The following is a 13,836-nucleotide window of genomic DNA, read 5'->3' as shown; positions in this document are numbered from 1 at the left end:
ACCTCCGTGAATATATTGACAGGAAATGATCGGTGGTTTTTTTGGTACGTGGGTTCCCAGCGTCTAGCTTTGAGATTCAAGCAACAACATCCTGGCAGTGTGTATGGCTGCGGGGTGGAGGAGGATGCAGAGCTGTGACTGCTTTGCTGAGTGATTGGGAAAGAGAGAGAGAGAGAGTGATGAGGGAGAGAGGCAGATGTTTGGGGGTGGGTGGGAGATTTATGCCTTATGTAAGGAGACACAGCCCTATATTTAGGCATCCATCCCAGCTCAAACCTAGCCCTGGGATGGCCTTACCAGGAGAGAGGAACTGGTGCCTCCCAGTGACAAACACCCTAATCAACCGGCTTTCCTAAATGACAGATACCTCCAAACCCAACCTACCCCTTGTCCCAAATGTCCTGTGTACCAAGGACTGCCTGCGAACCCATATGCTTTTCTTCACAGAGTCCCACAAAACCTGTAGTCAAATCTATCTATCTCTTTTCACTGCACCTAGCCTCAAAGGCTAATTTTGTCTATCTCCATCCCTAAATCCTAGAATACTGATCTATCTATCCTACACAGCAGAGGGTTACTAACCCTCCTTAGAAACAGAAAAACAACCCTCTTGTTTTATATAAGGACCATTCATACACCAGCTCAAAACATTTCACATGCCATGGAAATCAAAATGGGCCCTGAACTAGGAAAGTTAAGATATGCTCCCAACTTTGCCCCCTTGCAACCAACATAGTTTTAAGAAGCCAAATAGAAAATATAAAGTAAAATTCAAGCGTGTGCAATATGCCTGATTTCAGTGCAATTACACCATGAATGAATTTGGGTCATTATGATTAATTTTCGACTCTCCCCGTGTATGAGAACTGTAGAGATGGAGTTAAATATAAAAGGAAAAGATCAGGAACCCCCTGCAGACCACTGTGAGATTTTTTGAGCTGCAAGCATCTTTTTATGCATGCTAGAAAAGATGATGGGGCTGTGTTTTTTAATAAGAGCTACAAAGAAAAACAAAATTTTTCCGTTGTATCTTGAGAAATTTGCATACACAATTCTCAGATGCTCAGTAGGTTTACTAAAAATGTGCTAATTATCTTATCAGAGGAAGTAACTATTTCCTCTACTGATATTCTGTTACCTTATCGTGGGCACTGGCATGTCAAAATTGCTGTTAATGTTATTCTGTAAACCATGTGCCCGTTTGGTTTGCTGTTAAAGAAAGGATTTGATATTCTTGTTACATGCCCTGTTACTCATCACAGATTCTGAGGTTGTAACTTGTTACTCAGATTATAGTCACTGGTGAATCATAGATTGTCCCCAGGAGATGGCAGACAGTCATATTCTGACACCATTACTCTTTTTGAATAGCAGCATATTTCACAAATAGTCTTGGTAAAGTCAATGGGGCTACTTGTTCAGTAAAATGCTGTCTAATTTGAGTCAGCGTGTTAGAATCTTTCCAGTCCAGAATATTTTGGGCCTGATCCTGCTTTCCCTGGACATCTAATACGCTGATTAAAGTAAATTTGCCAAGATTTTCAAAAGCAATTAGTGATTTTCGGTGCCCCAATTTGTAGACACCTTAAAGAAGGGACTGATTTTCAGAAAGTGCTGAGTCCCTCTGAGTCCAGCTCCTTTAAGGTGCCTCAAATTGGACATCCAAAATCACTGTCCCCTTTTGAATATCTTGGACTGGTGGGTATGCAAGGAATAGAGGATACACATTATAAATCTATTAACATGACATTTGTTCACTGTTTTGTTTTAAATTTGCAAGACCACCTTTAATGAGACTCGGTATTTTATATACTTTCATCTGAACTCTCACACATTACACAATTAAACTTAACAGAATCCCTGGGAAGTAAAGTATCATTATCCCCATTTTACAGATGGGAATACTGATGCACAGAGAGGTTAAAGACTTGCACGAGATCATAGAGTAAGTCAAGCCTGGTCTACGCACAGTTTTTTGTACCAATATAACTATGCTGATTAGGGATGGGTTTGTTTTACCAATATAGTTATACCAGTACAATGCCTATAGTGGACACAGTTATACTCATATGAAGGTGATTTATACAAGCGTAATTTATTCCCTTCCCCATATGGAATACCAATATAAGCACCTTTATACTGGTATAACTGTATCCACACTGGGGCCTGGTCTACACTTGAAAGTTTTGTTGGCATAACTATGTTAGTCAAGGGGGTAAAAAAAAACCTCAAAAAACCACACACCCTACCCAATATAGCTTTGATGGAAAACCTCCCAGTGTAGACACAACTATGCCAGTAGGAAAGGGCTTCGGTCTGCATAAGTAATAATTTTCGGTGACGTTACTATGCTGGTAGAACTGCTCCTTCTGTCAGCATATACTGTGTCTAGGCTAGGGAGGTCTGACTGAATACCGATACAGGTATAGCTGTATCAGCAAAGCCTATGTAGCTAGCGTAGACAAGGCCTTGAGGCTGGAGGGGCAGTTTGCACAATTTAACTATACTAGTATATTTAAAGGGGTATAACTTTTTATGTAGACTCACTTGGTGAAATTCCATGGCCTGTGCTATGCAGGAGGGCAGACTAGATGACCATTATTGTCTCTTCTGGCCCTTAGAATCTATGAAACTATGAACCCGGAATCCTGGCTCCACTTCCGTGGTCTAATTGCCAAGCAACACAATGTGGTTCTCCTCCCACTTTCTTCTAATCAGTGCCCCATTGTGCCACCAAACCTTATCAAGGGGAAACATAGGGATTTCCATACTGGAGCATCCCAGCTGTCCAGTTAATCTAGATCAGCGGTGCCCAAACTTTTCCTGTCACGCTCCCCATTACCAGTAATGGAATCTGTCCCGTCCCCCCCACATTACTGTACAGTTGGCTCAGCAGAGGAGCTTGGGCTGAAGGCAGAGCTGGGGCAGAATTGGGGATCAGGGAGGAGCTGGGGCTAGAGCCGGAGGTGGCCTGGAGGTTGATCAGGGTGTGGAGTGGAGCTGCGGGTGGGGTTGAAGCTAGGTTGGGGGCAGGGCAGAGCAGGGCTGAGTGGTACTCCTTCCCTGCCCCCTGTGGGGGCTGGCCTGGACCCCACCACATGCCTCCCCCAAATCTTCTTCCATGCCCCCTAGGATTGCACACCCCACAGTTTGGGGACCACTGCTGTAGATTAACACTGTCCCCATCAGGGGCCTATCCCCAGTTCTTCAAAAAAGGGCAAAAATTATTCTTAATGCATTGAACTAAGTGCTTGATATCATATATAATGGTGTGGAGGAAGGGGATTGTTGCCTGGCTTTTGTAGCTAATCAGTTTTTGTCCTGAAACATGAGGGCAGATAATCATAATGTTTGTAACTTCTTCACCTAGGTAAGTTGCACATGTTTTCTTATTCATATGTAGAGGATTGTAGTGATTTTTAATTATGAGAAGTCTGAAGAGTTTGCAGTATTCTCCTATTAAGTTAAGGACAAAAGAAAAAGTCTGGTATTGAGTGCTAAATTTCTAAAATGACCCATTTAACTCCTAAATTAATTAACATGTTTGCTTGTAAATTCTCAAGAAATGTATTCTGAACTATAATAATAATAATAATAATTATTAATAACAACACCTAGTTCTTATGTAACTTTTTTCATCAGTAGATCTCAAAGCACTTTACAACAGATGTGAATATTATCCCCGTTTTACAGATGGGGACACAGAGAGGGGAATCAATTTGTCTATTATCACCAAGCAGGCCAGTGACTGAGCTGGGAATGGAACCCAGGTCTCCTGAGATCTAGTTCAATACTATATCCAGGAGGGCAGCACTGCCTACCAAAGAACAAATTCTGCAATTTTGGGGGAGGATGCTGTGTATTTTCCATACATAACAAAGAGGTTGAGTCCCTGCTTTCTGTGAAAAACTCAACTCTAACTATAGAACCACAGTGTTCCGTAATAAAGGTCTGATTCGTTTTCAGTATCTCTGTAGATCTGGCTCAGTGATTTCCTCAGGCAATGAGTTCCCGAAGTTGATTAACAACTGTGGTATGAGCATGAGCTTTCATGAGCTACAGCTCACTTCATCAGATGTGAAGTGAGCTGTAGCTCACGAAAGCTCACATCTGATGAAGTGAGCTGTAGCTCACGAAAGCTCATGCTCAAATAAATTGGTTAGTCTCTAAGGTGCCACAAGTACTCCTTTTCTTTTTGCAAATACAGACTAACACGGCTGTTCCTCTGAAAACTGTGGTATGGAGCATGGTTGTGTTAGTCAGGATTACAACTGTGACAATGCACTTTCTTTTAGCCTTTGAATGTTTACCCAGCAATCAGACAAACACCTATTGATTTTCCCTTTCAAGGTGCAGGGCTGGCTGGACCAGGTGTGTGACTAAATCCACTTACTTAGACCAGTGCAAGTTTTCTAATACAGCCAAGCCCAAAGTGTGTTTTTCACTACTTAACTTTGGGTCTGGAAACCTTCTTAGAGATTGGGAATTGAAAATTAGCCCTGTTAGATGCACAGTTGTTGTATCACAGTAAATGTGTCGGTTTAGGGGTGTGATTGTTTAACTGACATAGTTTTACTAGTACAACCTCTAATGTGGATGCAGTTATACTGGTATAGCTTATTCCCCTTCCTGTACAGGAATAAGCTGTACCGTGGTATATAAGTGGTACATTTTTTGTGTGTAGACCAGCCCATAGGGGGATGAGGATAACACTGGGATCTAATGTAATTCCTGATTTGAAAACATTCACATGGATTAATTGAAAGACCATTCTAGTTAGTAAAGGATAAGTTCAAGAATGCCCCAAAGATGGCTTTGGGGATGGCAAATATTAGCAAACTAAGACAAAAAAAAAAGATAAAGAAAGTCACCAAACTGAGAACATTTGATCAGCCGCAGACCTGGTGCAAATGTTCTGTCTGACAGTCTGGGCCCATGATATACCACATTCCCTGGGTCTTATTCTAGGGAGATTTGCAGTTTATTTCAACAGCAGTAGGAGCAAGCTCTTAATCATTACTACAAACCAGGGCTCTTTCCGTTTTCACCTCAGGGTGCAGGAGGCATTCAGTACTTCTTGCTCATGCCTGATTGAAAATAGCATTAACGTTTGTGGTTGTTTCTGTGGGAGGTGTCTCTGTGTCTGATTTTGCTCCCAGTTACATCTGTGTAAATCAGGAGTAACTCCACTGAAGTCTGGAGTCACAACAGTGTAAAACTGGGGTGAGTGAGAGGAGAATCAGACCCACTTGGCCTGATTCCCCATTGCCGTAGACTCTGTAAAGTTGTCTACATCAGTGCAAAAGGGATGCATATGCTACCGTTCTGATCTGGGTAGTGTTTTGCACCCTCTTTCCACTCACATTGACTTCACAAGGTTCAAGGTTACAGACACTCAGAGCCTATTAAAGGCCATCTGCCCGTTTCATTGACATCAAAACTGCCATTCATGTCAGGGGTCAGGATTTGGGCCTAGAAGTGTATGCGCCACATTGGTTCCTATATTCCTGAGCTTTGCACCTGGCAAACCTCTGCACCTTCCTACCATTTAAGATATATTAATGCAGGGGCTGTCTGACATTTTCATAGCATGTGGACCACATCTAAACAGACAGCTTGTCTCCTCCCAGCCCATTCGTGATCACTGAACATGCCTGCAGCAGCACTGGCTTGCGGTAATGTGGAAAGGTAATGTGAGGAAAGTGCTCCCTTCTATTTTCAGCTGACTTAATGCAATGTAGCAGGTGGAGCCAAGGAGGGGAAAACCGCATTATTTGATTGGACAGCTCTGCACGGACCACCGTTGTCCATAGACCGTAGTCTTACCCTTCTCTCTTCAGCTATCCCTCGATGCTAGGATGATGTCTGCCAAGGGGGTTCTTTGGTGAGTTTTTAAGTGGCTGAGGAGCCCAATTCTTGCCCTGCAGATTTTCCCACAGGTGTAATCTTGGAGGAGACATAGTTGTTGGTTGGAGTGTTGTGCCCTTTCTTTCCTCCTTTGTCGCTTCTCTGTCTCATGAGCATGTCTGTTCTCCTCCGAGTGAGCTGTGGCTTGGTGTCTGTTCTGCACCAAGTCCTCCCAGTTTGTTGGGTTGATGCCTCCCTTTTTAAGATGTACTTGTCCCCTTTCTGGAATATAGTAACAAATGTTGGCGTTCTTAAAGTCAGGTGGAATTTCTTCACAGGTCCAGATTTTGTCGAGGGGTTGGCAAAGTTTGTGCTGGAGCATTGTTCCACCAGCTTTTAAAACCTCAGCTGGGATGCCGTCTGGAGCCTGGTGATTTTTTGTCCGAGTGATGGCATGCTGGACTTCCTCAGAAGATGGGGGATCAGCAAGGTGTTCCATTGCTGAGCATTGTGGAATAAACTCGAGGGTGTCTTCAGAGACGGTGGCTTCACGGTTTAGTAGGCTCTGAAAGTGCTCCTTCCAGCATTGTTAAATGGCTGCATTGTCCTTGAGGAGGGTGGAGCCATCTTGGGAACGTAAGAGGGTTGGGCCTTTGGAGCTTGGCCCATATATAGCTTTGGTTGCTTGAAAGAAGCTTCTCATGTCCTCCTGGTCTATGAAACCCTGGATCTCAGAGGCCTTCTCTTGCCACCACTTGTTTTTGATGTCACGTAGCCTGCTTTGGACCTTGGCTTTCAGCAGGTGATAGGCCTCAGGTTTCCTTTGGTTAGAGGAATCATTTTGCCAGTTACAAAATGCATTTCTTTGCTGTTGAATTAATGCTAGGATTTCCTCGTTGTTTTGGTCAAACCAGTCTTGTTGCCGATGCATGGAATACCCTATGGTTTCAGCCCATGCATTGTGAATGGTGTTTTTAAGTTCATCCCAGTTCTCTTGAATGTCAATGATGTTGTCAGGCAGGCTAGAGAGTTTCTCCAACAGATGTTGCTGGAACATCTCGCAGCTGGCTTAGTCTCAAAATGCTTTGATGTTGTACCCCTTTCGCTTTGTCTTTGGGCATTTGCAGTGTGGTGGAGTGAGCTGCAGGTACGTGACTGATCTTACTAACGGATGGTCTGCCCAACAGTGATCGGTACCTCTCATAGCTTGAGTTATACAGAGGTTGGTACAGTCTTGGGCTCTGACTATAACATAGTCAAGGAGGTGCCAGTGTTTTCAGGCTGGGGTAGACAGATTCATAGACAAACAGACAATATAGGTAGATAAATCGATATGCATTGCCATAGGGATGTGTAGATTGTGTGCCCGGGGATGGATAGATGGATACTATGTAGGTGGTTGGAAGGGTGTGTACAGGGAGAGAGAGAGAGAGAGAGAGAGAATTCGGGATTCTCCAGCCAGGTGCCAGCAGGGCAGCATCCAGGGGAGGTTGCTGCCTTCTGTGTCATTACTCACTGCAAGTCCCCTGCATGAATAAAAGATCTTGTATGTGTGTTTCATGGGGGAAGAGGACCTCTGCTGGGCAACCCTGAGAAAATCCCTGTCCGGTTGAAATGCTCTCGTCTCCCGTGAGACGCCGGGGTGTGATACCTGCAGGGGGCGCCAGGATCTCACATTTCTTCTCCATCCCACTGGGGCTTGTGGCCGTGGGTTATCAGAGGGGCGAGTGGGTGGGTGGTAAAAGGCTTGCTCAGCAATTCACAGCTCACCAACGGGCCGGGGCCTCTGGGCTGGCAACCCAGGGTGAAATGCAGCCCCTAGTGAAGCCAGTTGGAGCTTTCCCCATTGATTGCAATGTTGGGGGGGGGGGGTGGAGCAGGATTTCACCCCTAATGTTTAATGGCTCCGAGCGCCTGTTGGTAAGTGCAGAATGCGACTGGGACCCCACAGCCGGGCCGAGAAGGGGGAAGGCTGGGGGGGTGGGGTAGGCGCATCACACGTGCAGCAGCGTTGGGGATGAGCTATTCGGGAAACCCCAAATCTCCCCGAGCAAAACGCAGGCGGTCACGCCCAGGTTGGAGGTGAGGGAGCTGGCAGCCCCTGGAGGCGGAGTGCTTGAGGGATGCTGGAGATGTTTCGGATCCAGAGCACGGCAGAGCTGGGCTTCCCCTTGACGCTCTTAAGTCGACCCCAGGACCTAAGCAGCCGCTGCAGAGGCCCGTTTTGGGTGGCCCCTGTAGTTTGAACCCTCTGCGGTCTTTCCCCGTCCACCCGAGGGACCCCAGAGTGCGCTTTGCCCGTGGGCACCTCCTGCCTGCGCCCAAGGAAACGCTCGTGGGAGTGTAGGAGAGATCCGCCGCTCTCACCTCTCCCTGCGCGTCATGCGGGACGGAGCCTGAACTGGGGTGGGGGGTTCCCTGACATGGATCATGTGTCCCACGCGAGCAGTGAGGAGGGGGGGAAACCCGCAGCTTAGGTGGGCGTGGAGGGGTGGGGTGGGGGAGCAGTTTATTAAGTGATATGAACGCTTCCAGAAATGTAAATAACAGATGCTGATGGTCTGAAAGGAGACTGAATGCTGAGTATGCGGGAAATGAGATAGATTTTCTTTAATCTGCTATCTGTGTGTCCATCCTGTACCCTGCTCTCTCTTTTACATCTATCTATCTAATTATATGTCCTTTCCACTGCTCCCTCTCCTTTGCATCATCTATCTATCTATCTATCTATCTATCTATCTATCTATCTATCTATCTATCTATCTATCTATCTATCTATCTATCTATCTATCCCCATACACCCCATCTATCTATCTATCTATCTATCTATCTATCTATCTATCTATCCCCATACACCCCATCTATCTATCTATCTATCTATCTATCTATCTATCTATCTATCTATCTATCCCCATACACCCCATCTATCTATCTATCTATCTATCTATCTATCTATCTATCTATCCCCATACACCCCATCTATCTATCTATCTATCTATCTATCTATCTATCCCCATACACCCCATCTATCTATCTATCTATCTATCTATCTATCTATCTATCTATCTATCTATCTATCTATCTATCTATCTATCTATCTATCTATCTATCCTTTACTCTGCTCCCTCTTCATCCTTTACTCTGCGCTCGCTCGCTCGCTCGCTCTGAGAGCTGCCCCCACCACATGTCTCTCCTTTGCCGTGGAAAAGGGGGTTAAAGTTAAAAAGAAGTCTCTCTGCCCCTGGAAGTGTGTCTGTGTTTGACATAAAAGCGAGGTCGGAGGTTTGGGTTTCATTATAAACAAAGGCAGGCGGCAGCCGCGGGGTGAGACTCCCCCGGAAAGTGCCGGGCTTTTGATGCCACCGGCGGATGAGCTTCCCCCCGCCCCCCTGCCCAGTCCTTTCTGGGAGGCAGCCAGAAAAGAGGTCCGACTCCCCCGGTGTAGCAGGAATCACTGGGATGCCGCGCCTGGCTCCCTGGGATCTGAACGCGGCTGCGATCCGAAAGTCCAGAGCTCCTGCGAACGGGCTCAGGCGAGGGGGCTGCGAGAAATTTCAACTTCTGCTGAGCAGGAGAAATGGGGGCAGGCAAGGAATGGGGTGGCTAAAAAACCACTCAGCAGGGACAAAGCACCCGTCTGGGGACAGGGAGGCGACGGCTCAGCCCCGGGCTTGAAGGGATCCCCATCCTATGGTTTGGTTCAATAGCTTTTAGCCCCCCACTGTACAAATTGTTCCAGCAGCACTGCTGAGCATAAGGGGTGTGTGTGTTGAACTGAGGGGGGTGGGGCAGGAGGGTTTTATTAGGAGGCGCTGGCCTGGGGGGGGGGGGGGAAGCTTTGGGATCGGGATGCTGGAATAGATGGGCGGGGGGGGCGGTTGTGATGGGGCGGGACTGACCGACCCAGTGCCCCGCCGCCCTTCTGTCCGCAGGAGGAGACTGAGCTGCCGCCCGGCCAATCATTCCAGCACCCAGCGCATAGTCCGCGGGGCGCAGACACCCTCCCGCCCACACACACACACACGTGTTAGAAGCCACAGCGCCCAGAGCGCCCTGCTCTGCATAGTTTGCTAGGGAAGCTATTTCGTGCCGAGAGGCCTCTGGTCACCCTCTGTCTCGCCACTCTCTCTTGACAATATTCCCGTGGCTGTCTCCGGCCCCCTTCCCTTTCTGTGTTTGTTATTCAGACCTGGGGGCTGCGGATCAAAGACTGCGGTTAGCGACCGCTGGCTCGGATATTGCCTGGAAGTGGCTATGGGACCTCTGAGCTTCCCATTGTGGCTCGCCGTGTTCTTAGCACGTCGTTTGCTCCGCGCTTTCATTTGTATCTTTCGGCGAGACCAATCCGAGCAAAAAGTTTACCCCGGATGTGGGTGGGGGGTTGCCAGTATGGCACCCTAACCTCTTCCCCCACCCGCAGCGAGAACGATTCTTTGAAAATGGAGCGAACGTTTAAATCATACTTTGGAGTGAAATGAAAACATTTCCCCCTCTTCCTGGCTTCCTAAAGCGACGCTTTCATTTTCCTTTCCTTTCCCTTCCGGGACCTGCTAAACGGAGAGCCACTTGGCAGCTGTGAGGGAGTTTTTGAGTGAAAAAAAAAATTAATAATAAAGACAAGCACGCAGAAATACAACAGACTGGGGTGATTGGGGGGGGGGGAGTGATTTAGAACAAGCCTTCCAATAACTTTTTATGACCAGATTCCCCAGTTTTAGCCCCAGACCAATAACAGATATAACAGCCCCCAGATCCCGCAAATTTCCTCAAGCTGTGGAGAGAGACACATTTAGGGAGGACATTTGGGATAATGTTTTTTTCTTTTTTAAAGTCTCTGGGCTGGAGTCCTGGAGTGGGGCATGTTTTATCTTTCATCCCTTTCCCCTGTATGTGTATATACATATATAAATATCTGAACTTCAACGTCTTCCTTTCTTTAATTTGTGGGGAGGGATTGCTCAGTGGTTTGAGCATTGGTCTGCTAAACCTAGGGTTGTGAGTTCAATCCCTGAGGGGGCCATTTAGGGATGTGGGGCAAAAATTGGGGCTTGGTCCTGCTTTGAGCAAGGGGGTTAGACTAGGTGACCTCCTGAGGTCCCTTCCAACCCTGTGATATGCTATGGTCTATATCCATGTCTGGACTCACACACAGAGCTATGTTGTTATACACCTAGATCCAGGATTTCTTGTGTATTTGTTTCAGAGCCCTGTTAGTCTGTATTCGCAAAAAGAAAAGGAGGCCTTGTAGCACCTTAGAGACTAACCAATTTATTTGAGCATAAGATTTCCTGAGCTACAGCTCCCTTCATCGGATGTATATGTGTGTACCCAGGCCACATCTGTACATGCATCCCATGAAGGGAGCTGTAGCTCACCAAAGCTCAAATAAATTGGTTAGTCTCTAAGGTGCCACTAGTACTCCTTTTCTATCTATACCTATGTACCTCTAGATACAAGATTTTGTCTTTGTCCCCATCTTCCAGATCTGTTCCTTATCCATCTGGATCCAGTATGTAGTGTGGGTGTGCAGGGTCTACATTACACCAATTTCTTTCCTGCAGAAAAAAAAAATTTATGAACAAATCCTGAACTCCTAATGAAGTAATTGAAAGTCTGAAGGATTTTGCCCTATTCCAAGAGATTCTTTGCTGCTCCCAAGGACTAGAAAACTTTACACTACAGATGTTTTGGAGGAGAGTCAGGACAATTTGCTGTGGTGTTTATGACGAAATCAAACGCTATCTCAGTGCTTTCTATTCTGACAGCAACTAGCCTTCCAAAAAAATGCAGGTTGCTCTTTGGTTCATACCTATCTAACCCAGATGCTCCGAGGATTTTCCACTGTTGACAGCCTTTTTCTTCAAAGGGGTGTCTTCGGTGATCTATCCATTAGGATAAAAAATGAGCTCTCATCCTCCCGCATTTGTTTTGGGAAGGAGGAAATTATTTAAACAACTGCATCTCCATGATATGGGGGGAAGTGGGAGCGGAAGGCAGAGCTTCTTGCTCTCTGAAAAGATTGAGTTCTTCTGTTCCAAGAATTCGGTGAAGGGTAGTTTCAGTGTCATATATAAACATATTCACACAAAGATGGAATCTAATATTAATTAATTATATTATATTATATTATATTATATTATATTATATTATATTATATTATATTCACCCTTACATTTTATTTTACCCACAAATCATTCCCTTAATAACAACAACAACAATAATAATTAATACAGCCTTATTTTCCACAAAATTTAATTATCCCACTTTTATAGGAAATGAGGCTATATCCCTCTCATTGCTGATATGTTTAGATATTGATAAATCAGTAAAGAGAGGGATATGGCCTCATTTCCTATAAAAGTGTGAATGTGTGTGTGTGTGAATGAGTTTGTTCAAGTTATAAACCCCAGCCTTTCCTCAGGAGGGAAACAGTGAGAGAAAATAGAAAAGACCCAGACACATTTAGCTGATAAAATAATGTATAATTTTATCAGATCTCTTGAATTTAGGGGGGCTGGGTGTTTTCTGTTTTCTCTCTTTATTTCCCTTCTGAGAGAAGGTTGGGGTTTATCATTTGAACAAACTCAATGACTTCTTAAGACCAATCAATAGCCGTGGAATAACAATCAGGCATCCAGGACATGTATCAGGTAGCCTTCCAGTCTCACTATTTTTAAATTTGTAGCCAGTTTGGCACGTGTTGATAAACTTTCTTTAAAGAAGACACCCAGTCTCCGGCATTTCCCCTGCAGCAGATAGCTGTGGTTCTTTGGGCCATGTTCCTTTAAACAATCCCTTTGCCTTTTTATTTACAATAAACACATTTTTGCTAATGAAAGGCTTGCCCACTTGCAGTTTCCACCCCATTCCTTCCCCAAACTCCATAAAGCCCCTTCTTTGCATATCTGAGCCCTGTTCTGTTGCGCTGGGTTCTCCTGAGGTCAAAGGGTCACTCTGGGGGCAGCAGGGTCATTGTATTGCCATCATGGGTCAATAAGCAACTGGTCAGGCTCTCAATCCACATCAGGCCTTGAAGAGGACTGGGAAATGGGAGAATCCATTCATAATAATAATAACCTTGTCAATCAATAGCAGGCCTGAGAAATACTTTGTAAAAGGTAAAAAAAAAAAAAAAAAAAAATTCCTTTTCAAAGTTAGACAACATTTGCACAGGTTTAAAAATGCTCCCCAACTGCCCATTTTTGCTGCTATAATAGATTCCCCCCCCCAAAAAAAATAGATTAAAAAAAGAAAAAAGATTAGGCATAAAGGGGAAAATAATTGGAGAGATGATTTTTCTGTGTGATTTACACAAGAAAACAGGTTTCAGAGCAGCAGCCTGGTTAGTCTGTATCCGCAAAAAGAAAAGGAGTACTTGTGGCACCTTGGAGACTAACAAATTTATTTGAGCATAAGCTTTCATGAGCTACAGCTCACTTTTCCACTGAATGCATCCGATGACGTGAGCTGTAGCTCACGAAAGCTTATGCTCAAATAAATTTGTTAGTCTCTAAGATGCCACAAGTACAAGAAAACAAGTATCGATAGAGAAAATATTCTTCGAGGGGAGAAGGCAATATGGCCAAACTTTCCTTTGCAAAAATATGTATTTATTAAAAATAATTAAATATGTGCTTTATTCCTTAGCATGCCCTTTTAGTTTTATATATACTGACCTTTATTTTGTTTTGATTTTGTAGTACAATTTTAATTGCAAGCAATAGTTTGGAGTACAATCTTGCACTAGGAGCAAAAATGTAGCTGTCCAACGTTCTTTTAATCATAAATTAATGAGCAAAATAAAATACTAGCATCAAGTCAATGGATTTAAAGGAAATAAGAGACTTTTGTGAGACTTTACCCTTCTGATCTTTGTGGACCAGATTGAAGAAACACAAACTAGGATTTCTCCAGATGAGGTTTGTTAGAGAGAGAAAGGTCTGTTTTTATCATTTAATAACCTGCAACGTTTTTTATATAATGAATGTT

The sequence above is a fragment of the Caretta caretta genome, chromosome 27 (genome assembly GCF_965140235.1).
Source record: "Caretta caretta isolate rCarCar2 chromosome 27, rCarCar1.hap1, whole genome shotgun sequence".
Classification (NCBI taxonomy): domain Eukaryota; kingdom Metazoa; phylum Chordata; order Testudines; family Cheloniidae; genus Caretta; species Caretta caretta.
Note: the sequence above shows the minus strand (reverse complement) of the source record.